Source organism: Coturnix japonica, chromosome 1 (assembly GCF_054131305.1).
Source record: "Coturnix japonica strain WE chromosome 1, WE-NBRP24, whole genome shotgun sequence".
NCBI lineage: Eukaryota > Metazoa > Chordata > Aves > Galliformes > Phasianidae > Coturnix > Coturnix japonica.
This window is the reverse complement of record NC_140663.1, coordinates 16,362,607-16,376,290: the sequence shown is the minus strand read 5'-3', so window position 1 is coordinate 16,376,290 and position 13,684 is coordinate 16,362,607. Positions and strand designations below refer to the sequence as shown.

The 13,684-nt window shown below is 37.6% G+C and overlaps 1 long non-coding RNA gene across 1 annotated transcript; it reads left to right on the top strand.

Moving 5' to 3' along the window:
• LOC107308260 (uncharacterized) lies at positions 1-5,390 on the top strand. The gene is made up of 4 exons (XR_001552723.3): positions 1-89; positions 233-287; positions 425-585; positions 5,219-5,390. It is a non-coding gene; the product is annotated as an uncharacterized LOC107308260 (long non-coding RNA).
• The last annotated feature ends 8,294 nt before the right edge of the window (positions 5,391-13,684 follow it).

Here is a 13,684-nt window from a genome sequence, read left to right as displayed (position 1 = left end):
GGTCAAACAATGGCCAAGAGAAGGTTCACCTCGCCCAACCCCTGCCCAGGAAGGGACCCACAGAGCAGGGTGTCCAGACTCATGTCCAGGTCAGATGGTCTCCAAAGAGGAGATCCACAATCTCTGGGCCGTCTGTGCCAGTGCCCAGCCACCTGCGTAGCACAGTAGTTATTCCTCATATTCAGAGGGGACCTCCTGTCCTCCATTTTGTATCTGTTGTCTCTTGTCCCAGGTCCGGACATCACTGCAAAGAGCCTGGCTCCATCCTCTTTGCACTCTTCCTTCAGGTATTTTATACACCTTGATGAGATTCCCCCCGAGCCATCTCCAGGGAAAACATCCTCAGCTCCCTCAGCCTTTCTTTATGGGAAAGCTTCTCCATTCCCCTACCCACAGTTGTGGCCCTTTGCTGGACTCTTTACAGTATTGCCCATGTCTCCTTCTACTGGATACTTGGTGGGGATGGTCAGGGTTGGACACAGCATTCCAGTTGTAGGCTTATTATAGCTGAGTAGAGGGGAAGGATCGGCTTCATTCACCTGCTGGAAACTGCCTATTTCAGCCCTGTACACCTGCTTCTTGAAGGTAAAGATTATCTCATTCTTCATTGTGCAGAGTACAGAAAGGTGTTTTAACACTTTAAAACAGCCAAAATGAAATGTAATTTGACAACATTAATACAAATGGTTTGTTTTTGTTTTTTTTTTTAAGTTCTAATTTCCGCTCATGTAATATGAAGCTGTCTGGAAAATGAGGGCAGAGAGTTCTCAAATTAAAGTCAGAATAAAAAATAAATAAGGTCAAAGACAATTGCAGCAATGGATAATAGCATAACATTTCCTGCACAGCTGCGTATGCCTTGGTGCCAGAGATCCTGCCCATGCTGCTGTCTTATTACTGCAATTGCTCAAAGTGTCTATCAAATCTTCCATGCTTCTTAAAAGCTAATTGCATAAAAATAAACTATTAGCATTTTAACACCTCAGCAATAAAATGTTTTAGTTTTGAAAACTCTGGTTTGTTTCACATTCAGGTTCAGTATTTTCATTAATCTTAGTTAGTGTGACAGTATCTTCTGTGTCCAAGGTTACTAAAGCTGACAGTGATTCGGTCAGTTCTAGAGTGAGGTGTAGTTAATGATCTACATGGATCTGTTTTATTACCTGTCTTTCTAAAATTAGTTCTGTGGACAGCCTGAAGTTCATATTACCTCTTGACTGCCTGGTCTCTTCTCTGTGCTGAAGATGTGAGGCATAATGTGAAATGTTCTTACTAAAGCAAATGTTAGGTAGTTTCTATTAACTGTTATATTGACCGCTGTTTTTAGCTGTTGCCATTATACAGCCTACATAGGTACACCATGATGGGACTGAAATAAGTAGAAATTCTACTATGCTCCTTGGGAGAGCATTTGAGAGCTACCAAAGGAAATAATTCTTACATATAGTTTTAAATTCAGCTGTAATGTGTTTAAGTTTTTACCAATCTCCTTCCGCTTGCTCCTTTAGGAACCATACTTCCATTTCCTGATCTGCTAATTGAAATATGAATGTTTTAAATTTCCATATCAATACACTTCACAGTGCTAGAACTCAAAGCAAATTGAACTCCAGTTCCCAAAATGTATTTTGAAATAGTAAAAAGAGAGAAAATGAAAAACAAACAAACAAACAAAAACTACGTTCCCTTATTTTGGAAAAGTGGAGGCACAGGGTATTAAGCAAATCATAAAACTAAATTTGCACAATGATCTTTAAGGGATTTGAGTTCTTCGTCCTGATGGATGAAGCGTTCATGTAGATATGTAGATATCATGTACAGATATTTTACAAAGATTTAGGAGAATGATGATAGCATGATTTTTCTTATGGAATAGCTTTATCGTTAACACCAGCTTACAGAGACAACAAAGATCAAGAAGGCTCACCAGACACAGTTTATTTAGGCTGCAATCTGTTCACCCTAACGTGTCTGCTGAAGTAAATGCTCTTACTATTTAAAACTAGCACTAGGAGATTTACAACTGCAGGAACAAATAGATCAAATACAAAGTTTTAAAGTAGCATTTTGATTGAACTTCTATGGACTTCTTAAAAAATACTATATATATATGTGTGTGTGTGTGTATGTATATATACTATATATTACAGACAAATATGAGTCTGGAAAGATACTCATTTCCAGACAATATGCTGCAATTTAAAACTCAAACAAACAATCGAAAATATATAGTAATGTGAAGGTAATTAGAATATTTATTGTTCAGTAAATATTCTGCATTCTACTAAGTAGAATAGATTTGTGTTCAATTTGTACTTATAAATTAATGCATTTTATATTATATCACTTTTTGGATTATACAACACTTGCATGGAAAACATTATGCTATATAATGTCAATTGCTTTTCACACAATTTATAACTAATTGGAATGGTTTAATTTATGCAGTTCAGGAATGAGAGATAGGTTGCAGTGTCCTTCAGCTTTAAAAAAATCACAGAGTGGATTTGCTGCTAATGATGTCAAAGGGTCATATAGAAAATACCAATGGTAACAGACCTTTGGCAGATACAGCTGATAATTTTCTAAGGATGAGTTATGGAAGTGAACTCTTTAGAAGACCATGGGACGCCCCAGGATGTGGCAGCATTAAATCCTGACTTTTCCTCTAGGAAAGATACTCTGGAAAAGGATGAATCTCTATGGCATAACTGTTAAGCAGCTTTTCCATTTAAAAGTTTATTTTATCAAAAAGGTCACTTTGCTGAACTCCAAACTTCCACTAAAGACTGATTCTATAAATGAGTGTTTTGTGTCCCAAAAGGTGTTTTTCAGCCAGCCCATCAAAGAAGCACCTATCAAGATCCTCTAGACTGGCAGTAACTATTTGTATGGACAGGTGGGATCAGTGTTGTGCCCGCTTGAATTTGCCAAGGAATGTGAAGTTGGTTGTGCTGCAACTAATGCCCCTGTCTTTACCACTCTCTTTATCTTTTTCTTTTTCTGGTGGTACTGCTCAGCTCTGCCGAATTTTAAGTTATTTCTGCAAATATCCTCTCTATGGGTCATGGAACAAACATGAGAAATATGATACCTGGTTTGAAATTCCTTCACTGACAGGGATTTAGCTGCTTAGTTAAAGTGGGATAACTCCATCAGCAGTGAGAAAAAATTTCATTACTATGGGCAAATTAATTAACCGTGATGATTTAAGCTTATCTGTGTGTCTTTGCTTTGAAACGAGGCATCAGTTCTGACCCAGAAGGGCCTTCTGCTCAGCTGGCAAGGGGTGTTCACTGCTGTCTTTCTGACTTTATTCTTATGTGATCTGCTGTGTACTGGAGGGCATAATGCATACCAAGAATGGACAGGTCTCTCTAAATGCCTTCTGACTGAGGTCTCCCAGAGTGAAAGTGGCCTCAGGAAAGCAATTAACTTCATAGATTTTTAGGGACATCAAGTGAAAAGTGAAATCAAACATGCGATGCAGATATTGACATTGTTTTCATCTCTGTCATGTTTTTCAGAGTCTTGGAGTAAATAACTAAAAGGCGTTTTAACTCAGGTTAAACATTTGAAATCTTCTTCTGAAATAACTGGATTTATTTATTTCAAAATCATGTTTATTTCCCAAACATCACTATTTCTGCAACAGGAGATATATTCAGCTACATACCTATAAAAGCAGTCCAGTTCCCTGTGGTGCTACAGCTTTTAATGTATAGCCAATTAGCTACACGTTGTGCGATGATAGACTTTTCATGCCTGACAGATCACCCCACCTGCAGAAATGCCATAGTTTGAAGATAACATTTATTGAGGTATTTCTCTTCTTCTGTTTTGCTTCTTTGTTCATTTTTTCCCCTTTTGTTTTATTTAATTAGTTAGTTTTACCAAATACGTTTTGTTGAGACTATTTCTAGAGTGCTGCTATTTCCCTGTGCCCAAAATTTGTTATAGAGCTTCTCACTTTCCCTGATTCCTGCTCATTAAGCTGCTGTTTCTACATGCTGATTTATCTCTACATGCCCAGGATATCCGTATACATTAGCCAGAGATTCTTCTAAAATGTATAAGAATTTGGGTGAGTTTCCATTGAATCAGTATTTGTGGGGCAAATCTATCAGTTTAGAATATATGTGATTAACACAGAACAACTGGGAGAAAGCTGATGCTGAAGCAGGTATTTTAAAACAGCTGTTCTTCTACTGTTAACACAGGCTTTAAAGCGGCAACAAGCCTCAAGGGCTGAAATGATGGTTTTAGCTTCACTATTTTAAAAGTACAACTTTTCCTTCATGTCTGCATAAGTATCTGGAGACCAAAGGCTATAGAAATAGGTAGGGTAAAAATGATTCCTACCTCAAAGGAACATGCAGTTTCAGGTACCTTGAGAGCGTACACACAAAAAAATCTATGCCATATTGCCTTTTGAAATTATTTGCAGCCCTGAAGTTGATTTGAGTTTGGAGCAAAGAATTAAGGCAGTTGATCTTGGTTTAGAACTAAGAAGCTGTACTTATTAAATTATAAGGAATGTTCTGATAACTCCACCTGTATATTCAGCTTTTCTGTGCATGCATATGTGTATAGGCAAACTTGTGTAATGTAATCCAGTTCACATAGGGGTTGTTCATTCTAAGTGTCTTTTATGCTTGCACAAGCCTCTAAATTTAACACAGCTGAGAAGTGATTCAGGCAATCTCTAGCCATGGTCTAAAACTCTTGAATGAGGCTAGACACTGCTCTTCCTCTTCCTTCTACACTACAGTGCTCATTAAAACATAGATGTACGCAAAGCTATCAAAGCATATTATTAATTACTGCATATTTTACCAAGAGTTTAGCATAAACCTCAGAATTTCTGCAAGTTTCTGATGCTACTAGTACAGATGATGGCCATTGTCCCACTCCTGTATGGTTACACAACAGATCTGACTGCTGAATTCAGGTCCATATAAATAAGATTTAGCAAAGAAAGGCATACATGCTAAACACATTTTTAGTAACAAGTGGGTGAGAAACACTTGGACTTGGAAGAGAAGACGAACTGTTTTCTTCTCATGGTATTATTCATCCAGTCACTTTATTCCTGCCCTTTTCCTTCTCAGGAAAGAAGGATCAGAAAAGATGAAGCAGCATGAATCCTGCTATACTCATCTTCCTGGAGGTTTCATGCAGTGTGAAGCTTACATGTTTGTTTTGTTTTGTTTTTCAGACAACAGGACAGATTTCATTTGTCAGCTGGTAGTGAAGACTGTTTCATTGCTGTCTAGTACTGATTAGTTCCAAGATGGTAAGACTGAGACTTCAGCATGTAAATGATGAACACAAATAAATGTTTTTCTGCTACAGCTTTATACAGAAAAAGAAATAAAAGATTTAATTGCTGTCAAGGTGTTTTAGGTTTGACATTAGGGGAAAAAGGTCCCCAACAGTAAGAAATGTGTGCAGCTTAGATTTTGATGGCTGATGTGGAGTTTCAGTTATTAGAGATTTAACATGCAGAATAATATTTGTGATAAAGGTTTTAGTTTCAAGGTAGTCACTTGAGGATGGAGGAATGGAAGAGATGAGTTCTCAATGTCATTTCCACACTTTATTAAGAAAGATGTAACAGAAAACAAATGCAGCCGTATAGCCATTGCAGTGTCACAGAATCACAGAATTATCAAGGTTGGAAAAGACCTAGAAGATCATCCAGTCCAACCATCACAAATACTTCCCAGCTAAATCATATCCCTCATCACAACATCCAAATATTTCTTGAACACCCCCACGGTTGATGACTCCACCACCTCCCTGGGCAGTGGATTCCAGTGCCTGACCACCCTTTCCGAGAAGTAATATTTCCTAATGTCCAGCCTGAATCTCCCCTGTCAGAATCCTATAGGACAATTTAAGAAGAGTGAAAATGTCACAAATGAGAAGAACAATCACAAACATTTTTTCTAAAGGATTTTTCTAAAGTCTCAAAATTATTCCTTTTAATTTTAATTGGAATTCCTAAAAGACTGAAATTTCCCAAGAACTGGCAACACTGATTACTTGGATATGTCTGCTCAGCTGTATAATGGGTCAACATTTAGTATTATTATTATTTTTTCCTTGATATTTGACTCTTCCTTTTTACACTTTTGCCACTTTACGTTTTTGGGGGTTTTGTGAGATTTCTAACACCCATAGGAATTCCTTGGTAGGCTTGACTTCCAGCTTTCTTTGTGGTGAGATGTTTGTGAATTTTGAGATATATACATATGTGAATATATGAAAGTTGTTTTTCTTACAAGTTACTACACTTTTGTTGGCCATAAAAAGGTAAACAATCTTTATGAGATGGAACTATCACCAACATTTCTGTAATCAGAGGAGAGTCACCCAAGTAAGTATTTTCTTATTTTTTGCAGGATTTATTTTGTTCTGTTGGCAAAATGAAAACAGAAAAAGTAAATCAGTATGTTAAAACTGCACTTATTTGTGCTCAGTATGCTCCGTCTGACCTGCTAAAAATTAATACATTTAATTTGAACAACTGTTGTATATGCCTAATTTTATCCACATTAACAGTGTTACTGCACATATTTATAATAAGCCTTATTGCATTTCTTAGTCTTTGGATGACAAAGTATTTGACAGTAGTAATATTAAAATAAAATTATCAGTATTAGAGTTAACTTTGAAAATAGTAGAGTACTTGAACCTTTAAGAACATATTTATTCTACGATAACATTGTATGGTGCACTTGGTTATAACTGTAATAAAAATGAGTTCATTAGCATGGGTTTGCTAGTGTCTGAACTCTCATTAGAGTGCTCTGTAGAGGCAAGTTGTGTCTGGCTGAGGTGTAAATCCTTTTATCATAACATGATACTATATAACAGATCTGATACAGAATGTGCCCGAAAGACACAGATAAAGGAAACCCCAAAATGTCCTACAAACCTAGTTTAGATGTCACCAAAACCTTAATAAGTCTCTTTGTTCATAAGGTATGATAAGAAATCTAAAACTAGGAGATTCTTAAGTCTGTCTTAATGGGAAGAATGGAATCATTTCCGGTTTTCTTTCCATGCCAGTTGTGATTAAACTTCTCGTCCAAATCCTGTTTTAATTCTGTCTAATTGCTCTTTCTAATTGCACCCAACTATTACCCAGAGAAAACTCTAAATGTTATTTTAGCAAAAACTCAAAAACATTGACAACTTTGAAAAGAAACATGTGTTTTCCCCCACAAAGGCCTACTCTTTATGCTGCAGCTATTCTCTTTGATGGATGATGCCACAGGGACCGTTTTGTTTTAGCATAACATATTGCCTGTTAAAATAAATCTAAAAGAACATGGAGGTCATACTGATCTGGTCCCACATGTCCCTACAGACATATGTAGAGACAGGTGGTTAACGCAGCCTCCTGTCCAAAACAAGGTCTGAAGGGATTTCTACTTATTCTTGACAGGTAGTCAGTATTTCCCTGAGATCTCTGAAAGTATTTGTTTGAAATAGTTACATGATTTAACTATGGGTTCTTTGGATGCAAAACAAGCCACCATCCTCCTTTTGCAGATCATTTGCTTGGAACCTCAAAATTAGTTTCCTTTCTTTTGAAAAACAAAATAAAACAAAACAAAACAAAAAAATATATACAAATATATAATTCAAAGTCCTGAGGACAGAAGTTGAGTTATTTAGTGATAAAGCAGTGGAGTTTAACCTTGCTGGATTACAACACATTGCCACATTTTTCTGAAGACATCTGGGAGACTGCTGATGTGGTCCCTGTGCAACTGATTCAGTGCCCAAATGTTTGTGAAAGGTTCTGTTATTTGAGCACTGTGCGATGTGGGCACCCGTCTGTTGTGAATGGAATATGGGCTGTTCTGCAGTGGTGTTGGTCTGAGGATGGATTCACAAGTGACACTTGTTTTGCTGCTGAATGGTGCTGCAATCACAGCTTGTTTCTGGGCAGCCTGGTCTAGTGGTTGGAGACCCTGAACATAGCAGAGGGGAATGAAACAAGATAATGTGGTCCTTTTCAACCCAGACCATTCTATGATTCCATGATTCTGTGGTTCACAGGCACTGTAGCACTTCATCTTTCAGATTCTCACTTCATAAGAAATAGGGGCAGTCAAAGCAAACCAAGATCTCTTATGCTGGTTGATTCTGTGGGAACATAACTGATCCTACTGCTATGAAATAATCACTTGCCTTACTGCATTGGTCAACTTGCTTGTGCTAATGGCCCAAAAAGGGTGGAAAATAGCACCCTCTGCTTTAGCTGCTTTTCTCTATGAAGTGACTGACAGCAATGGAGAATGGCTTAGAATTTTCACATGGAAGAATCCAGCAGCTGAGTCATAAAAAGGGATAGCAACGAAGAAGATATACTGTTACACTGGATTGATGCATTTTTGAGTCACAAAGAATTCTCATAGCAAAGCAGACCTGTGAGTAATAATGGCAGAGCAAATTTTGTGGCATTGCTTTAAATGATCTCTGCCTTTCCACCAAGGTTATCTACTTACACAGATACATGTGGATGCAAACATGTCTAAGGTATTGTATTTTCAATACAACAGAGAGACTGAAATGTATTCCCTTATAGGCATGCTGAATAGATCACAGCTCTTCAAAACCTGCATTTCTGCACAGAAATTCTTTTCAAGCCTCTTCTAAACCCACTGAAATTCAGAGATGGTTTAAAAGATATTTTGCTCTGTTGGCATGATGGTAGTTTGTCATCTTTGTAAATACTGAAGCTCTGTTAAACTGTATGGAGAAGATCAAGCTTATCCATCCAGAAAAAAATGGAATTTTGAGCAATGGCTGTGATTTTTTTTTTAATCAAAGGAAATTTTAAAGTGATTTTCAGCATGTGTCTGCAGCAGACACATGGATCAGCAGATAATTAACATGTGCATACAAAAATTCTCAAGAAATCCCCATTCCTTTGATCGATGAAAATGACTCCCAGGGAGTACAAAGATCTAATGTATGCTAAAATCAGATGTGAAAACAAAACAGAACAAAAACCAACACACAACTTTCAGTAGTAAAACGTGCCAGCCCTGGAAAGCTGTAACTGTTGATGTGCATGGCCTTTACATTAATCTTGTTGGCTTCAGCATAGAAAAGTGTAACCCTTGATTGAAAGGTAAAATACCACGGGTATATGCTGGTGATGACCAAGACACACATATCTAAAACATTTCCATAGATGTTCAATCTTTTCCAGAGGAGCAAAATCCAAACAAACTGTTTTCTAGTAATAGATGAAACTTTTGACATTTACAGTTCATTTTTCATTTGTACAAACCTGAATTCTGCCTTCATTTTCCTATAGATTTAATTGAGGACTTATTACATGAGGCCCACTGAAGAATTCCTCACATTTTTCTTTTTGTAGCCTCTGGTAGAAGGGCAGTCAGATTCATGGAGCAACATAAAATACAAACCACATTTTGATAACCTTATTTTGGGAGTCTGTATTATTTGTTCCTTTTCTTTAGTGGAGAGAAGTGTTTTGGTATAAAGGCAGTTGGCGCTGGATTAGACTGAATGCTTGTTGTTGTTATTGTCAGAACTTCCTTTCAGAACTTTTGATTTTGTCACTTGATATGTTCAGGGATATTATGGAGCAGATGCACTCTTGAGCCACTTACATTGTAAGTGGCTCAAGTTAGTCTATATAGGTATATTTTTCCTTATTATGAAGTTTGACTTCACATCATCTGATGTGACAATGATCTAACAGAAAGATGATAATGAAAACATCAAAATACACCACATGAAAGGATGTATAGTTGTTAGTGCCGTGCCTGAAAATGTCTGGTTCTACTCTCGTGCTTCATGTGAGAAATTGAATAATATGAAAAGTTGCAAAGTCACAGAATTAGAGCAAAAGGTAAAATAACAAAACTTAAAAACCAACAGCCACAAACACCAGAATTGGATGTTGCTTTCCTGTTTGTTCTGCCTATGGCATGTGCATTACTCTCTGGTTACAGGCTCAAAAACTAAGATTTCTGTTCTGAGATGTGACTATTTTAGTATGGGAGTGCCTTTCTTTACCCATATGCAGATCTTAGCACTCGGTGGAGAGCTCCTGGCCTGTTTGTCTTTCTTGCTGTGAAGGACTGGAATATTCCACCCTTCTCTTTGCTCCTCAGAGCTCTACGTCCATGTTGCCATAGATCTGAGGCTTTTAGACATGTGCTGATGTTCACTGAGGTACAATAGTTTCCAACAATGATCTTACATTCCCCCTTCAAGACATTTGTGATTCTTTTTTTAAAAAGAGGCTCAACTTTCCTGTTTGTTTCACTTATATAGGACAAGGTTAAGAGTTTCTGACAACTGGATATGAAAAATTCCATCACAGAAACCCAAAATTAATGTTCACTGTTAAAAATTCATCTATTTGAACTTTTCAACTTCTTTTTCAGTTTCTGTGTGTGTAACTTAGAATCAACTCTATGTGTTAATAATAGAGTAATAGATAATATTACTGCAATAGAGTAATAGATAAGAGGCGAAGTTAACTCAGAGCAAATAACTTTTATATAAAATGTTATGAATAAACTTACAGTTAGCTGGCTGATGTTATAAATTTAACCCAAAACAAACTGTATATTTTACATTATAAAATATTAAAGGAAAGTTACCATTAAAGACAATGAACCTGCAAGAGAAACTCAGTTCAGGCAGATGCTAATGGCTGATTATTACTGGATAATTACTTACTGTATCATCTGATTTCAAATATAATGTTTTTCACCACATCTCTGGAATAAAATACTAAAAATTTTAACAAAAAATGTAATGCATTTAATAATGCCATGTTTTATACCCTCTGAATCATTTGCTTCCAATTTATTGTTGATATTGACCAAGGGGCCCTTTGATCGTATTTTCATTGGGTTCTGAAATGCATTTTACATTCTGAGGCCTCATAGTAAGTTATACAATAACAGTACAAAGAAGGAGCTGCACGTATTGCAGGGCCTCGGAAAACATAAAACAATGCTCTTAGCTTTTATCTTTGGATGAAATAGTCTTCTTGATAGCAGATGACAGAGCAGGGAGCAGGGCTCATCGCTCTCCATAATGAACTTGCATTCTCCAGATGTGCCCTGCTGTTGGGAGCATCTGATTGCCTCAGATTTCCAAGCCCAGCAATCAGGCAACAGGAAGACAGGCTGCTTACAAAGCAGGCAATTTGAAAAAGTGTGGCATTGGCAAAATCAAGTGTATCAGACATATTCAATGCTGTATCTTACTGGATACAACTCTCTAATCCACATAATAATTATTTTTTTCTCTTATTACATATAATTTTGGTGGATATATATATTCAAATCACCTTTCCAAAATTGTTTAACTAGAATGCAGATATACTCAAATAGTTTAGAGAAATGTGTTGAGTAAATAAAATATTAAATGCCCACTGATATCTTCAAAGAAACCTGTGCAACTTACCATGTAACTCAATAGGAGAGCGGTTCTCCTGTATTAAAGCTGCTTTAATAGTTAATGTCTCTTGGGAGAGCAGATTTCTTTACCAAGACACTCTCTAGAATATTTAATCTAACTTCTATATCTGAATTTATAAACCATAAAATTAAATGGATATTTCTTACACATAAAACAGCTCCCTGTAACTGTTAAACACAGTAGCTGTAAAATATTTATTATTATATAATATTAATTTCTTTGTAAACGGCAGCCTCTCTGATTGTTTCAGGAATGCTCAACATCCTTACTTTTCTCTTAAAGATTTTAAACTAGTCTTTATTTTTATTTATATTTATTTATATTTAAGTGCAATAGATGTTACACAGAATCTATCTTCATCACGGAAAGCAAACCCAGATTTTGAATTTTCCTTCAGCAACCACAGACCACAAGATGGCATTCTTGGACTGAGAGTGCTTCCGCAAATAATTCTGCTAATATTTGTGCTGCTCTTCGCAGCAACTCTGGGAGCCGATCTGCAGCACGATGTGCCGCACTGGGGTACACAGCCAGCGCCCCTGAAGTGAGCAGCAGCATGTTCTGATGAGCTCTGGTACCATCAAAAGTGGCAGCTCAGGTGATGCAAATCCCTGCCCTTTTGCTGTAGCCACTTTCTAGAGATATTCACTCTAATTCAAGCAGCCTGCTTTGAAACAGAGAGTAGATGAGCAGAGAGGCTATTTAGTAGCATGAAGACCTCTTAATGGCTTCTGTACATTTAAACAAAAGAATAAAACATACCCATATGCTGTACATTGTCAGCTGGATGTAGAGTCATAGGATCACAGAGTATCCCAAGTTACAAGGGACCCACATCAATCATTGAGTCCAACTACTGGCTCCACACAGCACACCCCCAAAATCAGACCATATGTCTGAGAGCTTTTTCCAGACTCTTCTTGAACTCCAGCAGGTCAGTACCATGAGCACTGCCCTGGCAGCCCGTTCCAGAGCCCAGTCACCCTCTGCTGAAGAACCTTTTCCTGATATTGAGGCTGAACCTTCCATCACTGCTCCCTTTGGTTTCTATCTCTGGCCACTAAAGAGAAGAGATCAGTACTGCTGCTCCACTCTCCTCATGAGGAGCTGTAGCCCACCACAAGTTATCCTTTCAGTCTTCTTTTCTCTGGGCAGAACAAACCAAGGGACTTTAGCTGCTTCTTATATATATTCCCCCCTAGATCCTTCATCATCTTTCTAGCCCTCCTTTATACACTCTCTGAAATATTTATGTCTTTTTTGTACTGTGGTGACCAAAAATGCATGCAGTACTCAAGGTGACTTCCCACTAGTGCAATGTAGATGAGGGCAATCACTTCCCCCAGAGAGCAATGTCATGAAATGTCGTGTGCTACAGGATATCGTTGATGACGTAGATGTTACTCAGTCCTGTTCCTACCACAGTGTTAAAACCCCTGACAGCTGTTTTAAAAGCAAATGTCCCCTTAGAAAATCAAGTTGGAAGTACTGCTGTTCCTTTTCATGAATGACCTTTCTCTTCCTCAGGATGGCTCAGAAATACACATGAAGAGAGTTTTTTTGCAGACTTTTATCACATACAGGTGCAGCTGTCCAGCTGCACTTCTCAGGAGACATGAGGGGAGCAAAATTTGGTAAGTCATTGCCCTGGGGTGGACATCCTCCTGATGTCTTGTGAAAATAGATTAATAGTAGGCAGAAACACCTCTTAATATATACAGCAGGCTTCACTGACAAGAAATTCAGGAACTTCTGTAATGCAGACTGCTGTATCATTCAAATGGCTCTGCACTGGCTGTGGGTCTGTAGCACAAGCAGCTGCATGGCTGTCCTCAGCTGCTGGGTGCCTAACACTTTAAAGAATGACACATGGACAGATGGCTAAATTACATGAGATACACACTGGCATTAACCAGAGTTGTAGCAGTTTGCAAGAGAGCTGTACATAGTGTGAAACTAATGGTAGCAGCCCCTCAGCACAACTGTAGCTTCTTAACTTTGTGAACTTTGTGTCGCTCCATTGAATTCAGCATAACCACCACAGTATACAACCTTGCTCATCTATTTCATGGGGTATTTGAGGATTTAAAGACATTATGCCAATTGCAAGATCAGACTATTTAACATGGAGAACACAATAGTGTAGTCCTTGGGTATGGCTCAGCCTTCCTGTAAATGAGCTCACAAAAGG